General features: G+C 42.2%; 1 pseudogene; it reads left to right on the top strand.

Moving 5' to 3' along the window:
• The first annotated feature begins 968 nt into the window (after positions 1 to 968).
• Positions 969 to 1,872, top strand: LOC118990007 (calponin-3-like; annotated as a pseudogene).
• The last annotated feature ends 8,474 nt before the right edge of the window (positions 1,873 to 10,346 follow it).

The raw sequence follows: 10,346 nt of genomic DNA, 5'->3' as shown, positions 1-10,346 counted from the left end.
TTTCTGTTTTAGGTACATAGATGTCCCTTTTCATTTGAATAGTGTTTTATAGTTTACAAAGCATTCCTACCTGTAGCACTGTGAACATATTTTGAGGATGATTTGGGGGATAATATATTCTTTATTATAAGAACATATGTCCATGTAAAGAAAACTATTTGGGACCATTAAAAAAAACAATGGACTGTTCACATACTTCAAAGTGGCCCTTACATCAAGTATTAAAAATATAGACATTATATATAAGCAGAATAAAGCAAAAACAATGAATTAGAAGATACTTGGGAGAAATGAAGCTCTTCAGTTAATTCACACATGTAGTATCTTTTATTTAAACATTTGCACTACTGTTTTTCCTTTTAGAATAGTGCCTCAGAGGAATTTATCTTTATTTTGCAAATACACCTTTCATTGTAGCAATGGGAAAATGAAACCTTTCCTCTGAGCCCTCAGGGTCGTCACCCCTCCCCTGGCCTGTCACCGCTCCCCTGGCCTGTGTGTGCCTTCCAGGAAAGGTGGCACCATGGTAGGCCCCTGTGTAGCGTCACCTTCTGAACCTGGATTTTGTGTTGATTTCAGCTCATGTGTGAAGCGTTCTGGTAGTGAAACTAGCCATTGTGGATAATGCTTATGCGTCAGATCATTAAGATGGATCATTAAGTGATGAAAGTGTGGTTGCTGCCACAATTAATCATTGAAAATAAGCTGTTTGGAAAGTGCCATGAAGGGGAATGTGGGACGCAGAGCCGCAGTGCATGCATCTTTTCTTTGTTACCATACCTAGCTAGAGAGGCTTTTAACTAGAGAGGCAGATGCACAGTATGACACCTTTATTCAGTTTTTGGTGTGTAAGCTATTATGATAGCTTTTAAGGTGAGGATAGCTGTTTACATTAAATCGTTGTTGCCCTAAAGAACCTAAGTGGGGACCATTCCGGTGGTGGCAGCAGGTACAGGTTAGACTGATAGATGCAGGTGTGGTACTGCGTGAAAGAAGGTCTCTGCACCTGGATTGAAGAGGGGACAGGCCTGGGCATTGGCACCAACTCTCAGCTGGGCCTGAAAGATGGTGTAATCCCTGTGAATTCATAAAGAAGCTACAGCCAGGCTTGGTAAAGGAGGTCAACGAGTCCTTGTCAAACTGGCCTCCATTGGAGAATGCTGGCAACTTTATTAAAGCTATTTAGGCCTATGGTATTGAAGCCCCATGACATATTCAAGGCAAATGATCTTTTAGGGAATGCGAACATGACCCAGGTTCACACTATGCTGGTGGCTCCAACCAGCCTGGCTAAAACACAAAGATTCTATACCACCATTGACATTGGAGTAAAGTATGCAGAGAAGCAAACACAATGTTCAGTGAAGGAAAATTACACGCTGGCCAAAGTGTCTTTGATTTGCAGATAGGAATGAACACATGTGCCAGCCAGCAGGTGTGACAGACTGTGGACCAGGAGGCACCTTTATGATCCCCAAATCCAAACAGACAAACCTTTTGAGCAGACCACGGTTAGTCTGCAGATGGGTACCAACAAAGGGGCCCATCAGGCTGGGATGTTGGTGCCAGGCACCAGAAGAGACCTCTATGACCAGAAGCTCACCTTACAACCAGTGGACAGCGTGATAATTTTTCTACAGGAGGATACCAACAAAGTCACTTTCCAGAGAGGAATGAGTGTGTATAGGCTCTTTGGCAAGTGCAATATATGATCCTAAACATTGTGCTGCCCCAACAGAACCTGTCATTCATGACGGAAACCTAGGAACAGAAACAAATGGGATGGAAATCAGTGATAGTGATTAGCAGACACAATACCCAGACAAGAACCACGGCGGTTACCAATATGGTGACCCAGGCATTGAGTATTAGCCACAGAGTGGAGCTCAGTGCTTAGACTGCTGGTTTTATTCAATGAGAATCAGGCGAGCCTTGACTAATTTTTATCTTGTCTGCCTAAAACACTAACACGCTTATTATACCTGAAAGAAATAGTGCTTCCCGTACATTCCTTTTCCCTTTTTTTTGCCTCTTCATTGAATAGTTGCCTTTCCCCGCTGTAACAGTGGAATTCTACAGCATAGACAATAACTCGCATATGAAGGAAAAAGGAATGCTCTGAAGAGGGAGTTCTCTTGTACAGCCGATTCTTTATCACAGATCTAGGCATTTTTACCATCTTTTACTGAAACTGCTGTAGGAAGCTTTTTTCTCTTTCCCCTTAAAAAAAATTACAGCTTAGTGTCTGGTTTCTACATGGAAGACTTAAACTCATTCTTTCACGCTTATAGCTAAAGGTGTGCCTTCACTTATAAAGTGTGCCAACTAAATTGAAGATGCAGCATTTTAGAAATTAATATATCAATGTTTCTACAGCACTTTTTGATAAATTTTAAATAAATCATGATCTGTGTGCGAAAAAATAAATAAAAACACAGAAATGACCTAAGTCGGGGGGTGAGGCATGTTTGCTGGGTGTCCACTTGGTGTCACTTGTGTGCGTGTGTATGGGGGTGATGAATACAGACATAACCGCTGCCTTCAGGGAGCATATAGTCTGCTGAGGGGGACAGATATTAACAATCTCTGAAGTAAATGTCTAAGGACAAACTATAAGTACACTATGAGAAAAACCAACAGGTGTGCCTGTGTACGGGTTTGTGGGTCAGAAAAGGCCCCTGTGAGGGTGAATAGCTACAGAGAGAAGCATGTGTGCAAGGCCCTCCAGGTGGTCTTGGTGCCCTGGAAGGAGGGAGAGAAGGTGGGTGAGGCAGGAGGGCGTGATCTGGGCGGGGCAGCTCCAAGAAAACCAGGTTGGGGATTGTGCACTCTATTTTTCTTGTCCCAGGAAGGCTTTGCAGAGTCTGAGCAGGGGTGTGGCATGATCTGCTTTGTATTGGGAGAGGCCAGCTACAGAATGCCGTGCAGGTGGCAAGGCCAGTTAGGATGCCATTGCGGGGTTTCAAGTGGGAGTCCTGGGGCTTGGGCCAGGGAGGTGGGTAAGGAGGTGGATAGAAACGGAGGGACTTCAGGAGTATTATAGAGGTAGAGTGTACAAAGTTTCTGATGGGTTAGAGGACACAGGAAGTAAAATCTACAGAACCATACCAGACAGGGCTGTTGGGAACTGTCCTGCCCGGTTTCAGGAGCTGTACCGCGTCCCCTCCCCCGCCCCCCTGCCCAATGTCTAAGGCTGAGTGAGTGACCTTCGGACCGTAAACTGCTAAAGAGACAAAGCTTATCTCCTTGGCAGGAGTGCTGCTTCTGTTTCTTTTCCTTCATCCATAACTGGTCCCCAGTGTTTAATCAGTTAGCCAATGATGGGTAAGATTCCCCAAGGGGGGAGTGACCTAAGATAGGCACGATCATGAGGAGGCCCCAGGGAAGGACTTGGGGGGCTATAGCAAAAGGGAGTGGTGGACCCTTGCCCCTCGGCTTTCACATAGCCTGAGTCCTCGTTCTGTCTGGGAGAGGTCTCCTAATCTCTTGGCTGTCTTACTTCTCCTGCCTGATTTAAGCCTGAAACAATGACAGAGGGTGGTGCAGCCCTGTGCTGGAAAGGGCGGATTCCCTGGGTGATCAGGGCTGAGAAAGGATATGTAAAATCCTGTGAAACCTGCTTTGTTTAGAATGCTCTCAATTGAATGATAAGGGTCCAAGCAAGAAGTTTGTTCCTCAAAGTTTTGTAGCCCTTTAGCTAACAGACACTGACTCAGAATAGGCCCTCAGAGTTCTTTGTATGTTATCTATTATTTGAGCCTTACTGCCTGACAATGATTAATGAGCTGTACCTGTATTACTGTGCAAATTGAAACCCAATAAAAACCTGTCAAAGCTAGGGTCAGTGCAAGTGGTCAGAGAGAGTGGCCAGGCTGCTCTGAGGCGCTCTCCATGCCGTCCCTTTTCCTCCACAAGACTTGGTAGTCCGTGTGCAGTTGTCTCATATCTCATCCATAATGCCGCGGACACTGTGGGCTGGTGTCCGCGTCACAGGGTTGTTTTTTAAAAATATATTGTTTTTTCTTAAGTATATTTTATTGATTATGCTATTATAGTTTTCCCAATTTTTCCCCTTTACCCCCACTCTGCCCTGCACCCCCAACCCTCCAGCATTACGCCTTGCCCTTAATTCATGTCCATGGGTTTAACATATAAGTTCTTTGACTTCTGTGTGTCCTATACCGTTCTTAACCTCTCCCCATCTATTTTATGCCCACCAATTCTGCTTCTTATTCCCTGTACTTTTCCCCCATTCTTCTTCTCCCCCTCCCCACTGAAAAACCTCCATGTGATATCCATTTCTCTGATTCTGTTCCTGTTGTAGTTGTTTGCTTTGTTTTGTTTTTTTTAAATATTTTATTTATTTATCTTTAGAGGGGAAGGGAAGGAGAAAGGGAGAGAAACAACAATGTGTGGTTGCCTTTCGTGCGTTCCCTGCTGGGAACTGGCCTGCAACCCAGGCATGTGCCCTGACTGGAAATCAAACCGCGATCATCTAAGTCGCAGGCCCGTGCTCAATCCACTGAGCTACACCAGCCAGGGCTGCTTTGTTTTTGTTTTTGTTGTTTTTCTTTCCTTTTAGATTCATTTGTTGATAGTTGTGAGTTTGTTGTCATTTTACTGTTCATATTTTTTATCTTTTTTTTCTTAGATAAGTCCCTTTCACATCTCATATAATATGGTTTGGTGATGATGAACTCCTTTAACTTGATCTTATCTGGGTCAAGTTATTTGCCCTTCCATTCTAAATGTGAAAACTTTGCTGGAAAGAGTAATCTTGGATGTTGTTCCTTGCCTTTAATGACCTCAAATACTTCTTTGCCGCCCCTTCTTGCCTGCAAGGTTTCTTTTGAGAAATCAGCTGATAGCCTTATGGGTACTCCTCTGTGGGTAACTCCCTCTTTTCCTCTTGCTGCTTTTAAGATTGTCTCTTTGTCTTTAATCTGGATAACTTAATGATGATGTGCCTTGGTGTGTTCCTCTTTGGGTCCAACTTCTTTGGGACTCTCTGGGCTTCCTGAACTTCCTGGAAGTCTGTTTCCTTTGCCAGATTGGGGAAGTTCACCTTCATTATTTGTTCAAATAAGTTTTCAATTTCTTGCTGTTCTTCTCTTTGTGACACCCCTATGATTCAGTTATTGGAACATTTCAGGCTGTCCTAGGGGTCCAAAAGTGTCTCTTCACTTTTTTGAATTCTTGTTTCTTCATTCTGTTCTGGTTGGATGTTTATTTCTTCCTTTTGTTCCAAATTGTTGCTTTGAATCCTGGTTTCCTTTCTGTAACTGTTGGTTCCTGCCGCCGCCCGCGGCAGCAAGGGTGGTTGCGAGGTGAGGCGAGGGACTTAAAGAATGGAGAGGACCAAGTGCTCTGCTGGCAAATGGCAAATTTATTCAAGGAACTGCTGGCTTATATGCAGAACTGCAGTGGCCTGAGAACAATGCTGTTTTACAAAAGTTTGTACACTCCCGAAGGCTATCAAGAGGGCAAGATGTTCTCATATCCTGAGAACATGAGCCCAAAGATAGCAGTGTCCTCATTACTATCACTTCCTTGGAACATGACGCATATGCCAAGGTCTTGTTCTTTCCTTCAAGGCTGAGAAGGAGAAGGTCCGGAAGATGTCAAGATACCCGCCAGCTCCAGGGACCAGAAACCAAGTCCCGCCACCATTTTCACAGTGGGGGCTCTGTCCTTGGTCCCCTGCGGCCTGGCGGGCTCCCACAGGTTCCCTGAATATTTGGCTTTATTTCACTTTGGGTATCTTTCATTTGTTCTTTCATTTTTCGACCAAGCTCAATCAGTTCTGTGAGCATTTTGGTTACCAGGGCTTTAAATTCTCCATCAGTTAGGTTGGCTATCTCCTTATCACTTAGCTCTCTTTCTGAAGTTTTGTTCTTTTCTTTCATTTGGGCCATATCTCTTTTTCTTGGCACCCTTGATAAGTTGTAAGGGGGTGGGGCCTTAGGTATTCACCTGGGCAGGGCCACCCTCCTTGCTGTGCTGTGGCACTGCCTGTGGGGGAGGGGCCCGAGAGGGAACAATGCAGCTCCAACAAAACTCTTGTTGAAACTGGGAGTTTCTCCCACTGCGGCAAACCCCTATGTGGTCCACCATCAGCTCTGAGTCTCAGTTTCTTGTTGAGTCAGCCCTGCCCGTGAAGTCCTCCGCCTTGCTGGGGTTTCTCTCAGCTGGCCCCACCTGTGAGTCTGCTGCCTCACTGTGGGTTCTTACCCATCTGGTTGTTCGGTTTGACTATTTCTTTAATTCCTTGGTTGTCAGAGTTCCATACAGTTTGATTTTCTGGCATTTCTGGTTGTTTAGTGATTTTAAATTGGTTGTTATTCTCCTTTTGGTTGTGTGAGGAAGCAAAGCGTTTCTACCTACATCTCTGTCTTGGCGGGAACTCTACTCATGTCTCAAAAATATATTAATGATAGCAGGTGGTCGCTGTTTATTCTGTCTTTACATGCCTAGCCAAATACAGGCCTAGTCACTACTGTTGAAATGTGGCAAAGACATAAATTAGTAATAGCACTTTGAAAGCTGAAACAAGTTGTGAAGCAATTGAAATTTAACCATGTTGATAAGAAAAATATATAAAATTACTTGGTTTTGAGTTCTATCTTATTGTGGCTTTATGCTCTTTACCTACCTCTTAAGTTTCTACTGGTACTGAAGGATAAAAAACCTTGTAACGTATATTTTTAATCTAGACTCCTTATTGCAGAGTTGCCAAAATGAAAGGACAGTGAAAAGACCTAATTTGTCCACATTTACCCATCTGAGTAGTGACAGAGTTGGAACTGTGACTTGAGCTTCCTGAACCCTAGTCCAGGCATTTTTCTATTATAGCATGTTTACCTTGTTTTCATGGCCAAGTTTTGCAGTATAGTTGTGTTCAATAGTTTGGCGAATTTTATTCTGGAGTAGTAATTCTTTGTGTGCTTGTACAGTTGGGAATTATGAAGCCAGCAATGTAAATATCTGCTAAGTAAGACTGCGTTTATGTATTCCATATGCACTTACTTAGTGTCTACTTTGGCCAAGGATGTACGAGGCTGTGGGAGATGAGAAGGAGCCAAACAGACACTGAGGTGCTGGTCCTGCCCCCAGGATGCTTGCAGCCAGGGATGCAGGTTCAAATTTGAGACTTCTCCTATCACATTAGAAAAGATGCACTGGTTCGTTCTGTATTTATTCACCCAGCAGCATTTTTGAGTACCTGTTATGTGCCAGGCACTGGCACTGGGTACTCTGTCCTTTTTGCCCAGGAAATAAAGCTGGGTGGGAATGGACGTGTTAGTGAGTGGGACTTCAGACTCTACAAGAGTTGTGTGAAAAATGTCAGTGCCTGTGCTGACAAGAGGGTGGCCGTGTTTCCTAAGAGTTGTTGAGAGTGAGACTCTGTCAAGTCCCTAACTGACAAGCATTATCGTTCTGCTCCACAGATGGTGCACGAGAAGCTGGGTGTGGGAGGTCGCACAGTGGCAGGGTGAAGATACCTCTATGCCAGTTCTGGTCTCTGTCAGCTTGGTCATACAGAGCTCCCTCAGAGGCCGTGTGTCACAGACGAAGGAACAGCCAAAGTCTCAGTCAACCCCTTGTAGGGATGAGTGATGTCCTGAGGGTCGTGTTACATCTGTATTGTTTGTGTGGTCGCTGTTAGCATATGACACAAAAGAAGACAGATAGGTTCACTTTTTGAAAATTGAAAATCTTTGTACTCATCTTTGAATGTCCTCACCGAGTGTTATATCTCAAGTGAAGATAATAAATTCTCCAAAATAAATAGGCTCATCAGTATGAGCATTAAAAAAAGTGCTCCAACTTTTCCTTAGGCTAAATTACTGTCAGTCAAGATTGAAAGTAAAAAGTAGTAGTTTATAAATTATTTTGAAAGATGATTTAATTCACTCATGTTCTTTAAATTATTCTGATTTTAATTTAATTTACTTCGACATTTCCATAATGAAGGTCCCTATACTTAAATAAATGCATAGGTCCCCTTTCTAGTCTTCCTCAGGACACACTTCCCTACAAGCAATGATAAACTTTCTTCTAGGACTAAAAATAAGAAAATCTTTTAAAGAGGGGGCAGAAAATTGAATTTTTAAATTTATTTTTGTTTCCAGAGTTTGAACTTACTCCCACCCCCTGCCAGGCATAAAGTAAATGTTTAAATGAATGGCCTGGGGTGTACCTGTCACCCCTATTTCTTTTTCACTTATTTATAGGAAGATCCAAAGTGGAATAATGTTCATGAATGTTATATGTAGATTAGGGGTTTCAACTTTATCAACCATTTGATAAGATATTTGGAACATCCCCCTTAGTATCTTGAAATGAAATTAATAGGTAAATAACTTACCTATACATACTTTTGAAAAAGTCAGTATAAGCCCATACATAATAAAATAGAGAAATAAATGGAAGGCAGTTTATAATTAAAATGATAGGTATTCCAAAGTGTTTGGACATGATTAGTCTAGAAAGTAAAATGAAGTAGTTGGATGCGTGTGCATGCACCTGTGTGTGAAAGTGACCAATACAAGTGCTGACACAGCAGGTTTGCGTTACGGAAGGGGCGTCTTCTTGCTCAGGGGCATAATTTTCTGAAATGTGAACAGTATTTGCTAAAGTTTAATATAAAACAAAGTAAGACTTTTCTTCAGTTTACATATAGGTGCATCCTGGGAAAGACACTGCTTTCTGATTATATATGAAATGGAGTTATGCTTAAGACCTAGAGAAGCATAAATAGGGTTTTCACACATTATGAATGTCAAGTGAGAGTCTCACCTTTGCAGTAGCCTATTCCATTTTTTTATTTTAAAAGAAATTGAGCAAGTTTGTTTTAGTACATAGGCTATACCCACATATGATTTGGCTATAATATGTGAGTCTTTTTATGAAAACTATTTTCCTTCATTTGTGCATTATATGCGGCTGCCTTCTCACCCAGTTCAGTTGTTGCTCTGGGTAAATTTTGAGATTTAGGGTGAGAATGGGGATGGGGTTGGATTCCAGTACATTGTGAAGGCTTGAATATGATGTAAGAAGCAACAAGATTTCAGATTTCCACAAAGTACTGTTTTGTTTTATTTATTGTTTATCATCACCCAAGGACATTTTTTTCATTGCATTTAGAGAGAGAGGAAGGGTTAAAAGAAGGGAGAGAGAAACATTGATGTGACAGAGAAGCATCGATTGGTTGCCTCCTGTATGCACCCAGACGGGATCACACACACCTGGGGTCAAACTTGCAGCCCAGGTGTGTGCCCTGACCAGGAATGCAACCTACAGGGTTTTGGTTACGGGACAGTGCTCCAACCAATGGAGCCACACCAGCCAGGGCCGCAAGGTGCTATTTTAATGGAGTTTGACAACTGTCAACATTCAGAGAATGAAATTTAATATATAAGATGAATAGAAAGTGATGCCTGTAAATTATCTTATAAGGATTAGAAATTAAATATAAGTCATGTGCTAATATTATACACCCACACGCATACTTGTATATGACAATTTTGGGTTAATTATTAATTTGGTGACCATAACTGTCCATGAGAGATATAAAGGTATATTCCTCTTTCAGTTCAATTTGCTTGCCACTATATGATTAGAATCATATATAATTAAGATTGTGTTTAAAGAGTAGGGCTTGTGGCCCGATGAAGTCTTTTTGTAATGCAAGGGGGGAGGTGAGAGTAGGCTAACCTATCAGGTAACTTATAAGTGTGTCCTAGTCCAGGCTTTTGATGCTCAAAGGTGAGGATGAGGGAACATGGGGATGGAAGAGCATGGCTTAGTGGGTTTAGCCTCTGTCACTGTCTGCATTGAGGAAGGAGTTCAAGGGCTGGTGCCTCTCTGAACCTGTCTGTAGATTACAATTCCCAGGAGGTGGGTATTGATTTGGGGGGTTAGTGTTAAACCATTTTCTTGATCATTGCCTGTATGTGCTGAGCTTTGTGGTCGGCTTCCTGAGTAGAATACAAAAATCAGACCCACAGATTTTTACAGTCATTCTTCTTTGATGTTATCTCTGGCCTCTCTTTCACTATTTTTTTTTTTTTGGTCTTTTATCTTGTTTCACTCTATTATAGGCTAATGGTAGAACACCTGGATAGAACTCATGGGATGGTTTATCAACTAATAATGGATTTACACCAAAACCAGAAGTAAAGGAAGCACAGGAAATTGTCATATTAAATTGTTTAAGGCTCACTCTTTGAGTTTTGAAAGGCTTATTGATAGTCTAGTATTTGGTAGACCTAACAAAAAAGAACTTTTCAAGGTTGTGATTGCAGAACATTCTAATTTAGGATAATCTCACCCCACACTTCTTT

Source organism: Sturnira hondurensis, unplaced genomic scaffold (genome assembly GCF_014824575.4).
Source record: "Sturnira hondurensis isolate 20B ecotype Veracruz unplaced genomic scaffold, ASM1482457v3 Scaffold0006713, whole genome shotgun sequence".
Taxonomy (NCBI): Eukaryota; Metazoa; Chordata; class Mammalia; order Chiroptera; family Phyllostomidae; genus Sturnira; species Sturnira hondurensis.
Note: the sequence above shows the minus strand (reverse complement) of the source record. Positions and strands in the feature narration are given on the sequence as shown.